This window comes from Stylophora pistillata, chromosome 5 (genome assembly GCF_964205215.1).
Source record: "Stylophora pistillata chromosome 5, jaStyPist1.2, whole genome shotgun sequence".
Classification (NCBI taxonomy): domain Eukaryota; kingdom Metazoa; phylum Cnidaria; class Anthozoa; order Scleractinia; family Pocilloporidae; genus Stylophora; species Stylophora pistillata.
In genome coordinates this window covers 4,203,852-4,205,905 of record NC_142523.1, presented here as the reverse complement: position 1 = coordinate 4,205,905, position 2,054 = coordinate 4,203,852, and the positions used below count along the sequence as shown (strand labels likewise).

Here is a 2,054-nt window from a genome sequence, read left to right as displayed (position 1 = left end):
CCCTGTTATACTAAAATGTTTAGGTAAAAACGAAAGGACGCCGCACGTGATTTCAACGTGAACAAAATCAGCGACACAGGATTGGTTGCTCATTCACTTTTTTATGATCCCCAAGATTGTCTCTGGAAAAAGATCTATATAGGCGGATTCGTTTTGTTAGTTTAATCCTGTCTTACACTCTCGAAGACTTGAGTCTAACGATTCTGATTTTCATGCAGCCGGCCTGAATCTCGTCTTAGTTTTGCGAGTGTAAAGACATAGATCAACGTTTCAGGGAATGATACTTTATTGACAGTGACGTGAGGTTGTCCTGCTGAATCGTAACACTTGGCATACTTCATGCGGATAGGTCAATAAAATTACACTAAGAGTAAAGGGTTAAGTTTCTTAAGAAATTGTGTTGCTGCGTCGGTGAGGGTAACAAGGTAATTTGGTTATATCAACGCTTTGACGAAGGGCTAACGCTCGAAACGTCAGCCTTCAAACTTTTACGGTGGCCAATTTACAATTTGAACTTAGTTGATGTAAGCAAATTACACTAAGAAGAGTCTGACAAAGTTTTATAGTGTTTGCATGGCGAGAGCTTTTGTAGAGAGCAATTTTCAAATAAGTGACAAAAGTAATTCGGATCTCACTGGTTTTGCTTTACCTTGCTCTGTGATTGGTCCAGAAAAACTTGTGTTACGTGCTCTAACTTTTTAAAATCAGCGCCATATTGATGAATAAATGCTATCACCCAAACTGCACAAAGTAGAGTACAGAAAAACGATTGCGGATTCATAGCGTTTATATATGATACATGCAGACGTTATTAAGCTCTTTCGGAATGTAAACATTAAAAGGGTAAAAATGAGCTAAAGAAAGGAAAAAATTAAAGAATGAGCGAAAAGAAATAAGGATGGAGAAGACTGGAAGGGGATTTCAATGATTGTGTGATAGACTGGAAACTAGTTCTGTAAATCCCCAATAAACCCGTGCGGCCAAGTGATATAAAGGCACATGGTCAGATATAAACTGTGGTCTGTGCTTCCCTATACCTCTTTTTTTTCGAGACTTCAAGGCTTTTTCCCATCAAGAACGAGGGTTGAGGTAAAATTGCACATGAAAACTTCAAGTGATTTTTAAAAAATCGCTTGAACTCTTTACAGAGCACTGATGCTGAGTTTAATTTCCAGATATACCTAAACGCATGGGGAAGATATATGTGATTTTTTGACCAGAAATCAAGAAGTTCCTCTGGAGTTTTTTGGTATAACACTTTTAGACGCCGTTAGTGGGTATGATGCAAAATGATGGTCAAAGGGTGAGTTGCATTAAAACTATTTGAGAAAGTATAGCATGATACAATGACATTCAATGAATTGTTTTTATTTTGGATCACACTCTTATTGATCAGAAACGCGTGAAGGACTCAATTAGGACTGTTGAAATTTAGTTTTAGCGATTAGTACGTAAACGTTTACAATTGCATCTACAACCCATTATATTTGTAGACTATATAGTTTCCAAATGATAGAGAAAAATAGAAAAAAAAATTGATTGAAAAAATGGTAATATACCCAAACCGTGTTGTTGATAATTGGATAGTTTCTTCTCGATCCCCAAAATTACCTTGGTAATGATCACGCTCGAGCGGAAATGGCAAAACTGTTTGGGAAATAAAAGGTAACTTAATGAAACCACTAAAAAAAAACAAACCAACGACAACAAAAATAAAATTACACTCGTTACGGCTTCTAGTGTGAAGAAAGCGATTGTGAGTTTTAGAACATAATTAGAGGGAAAAAAATAAAAAAATATTCATTCATTATTGAATATTTTGTAGGCTAACCAGTTGTTTTTGACAACAAACAAAGCAAAGTAAATTGAACTCACAAATTTATTTGTGAGAACAGCAACAATCAAAGTGTAAAGACGTGTAGATAACATTCATTTTTGTTGTAGACAAATTCACGACTGCAATTCTTTATCTCTTCTTGAGGCCTTCTATTGTCATATTTTATCACTAACGCGGTACAAATTATGGAATTAAAATGATTGATTTGGCGACTGAA

General features: G+C 35.5%; 1 protein-coding gene across 5 annotated transcripts in view; it reads left to right on the top strand.

The window, feature by feature from the left end:
• LOC111334996 (potassium voltage-gated channel protein Shal) overlaps positions 1–2,054 on the top strand; it is a 15,029-nt gene extending 12,975 nt beyond the window's left edge. For all 5 annotated transcript variants that reach the window (XM_022940822.2, XM_022940820.2, XM_022940823.2 and 2 more), the window contains one exon: positions 1–2,054. This exon is cut by the window's left edge and continues 308 nt beyond it. The gene's annotated coding sequence lies outside the window, so the exon portion shown is untranslated.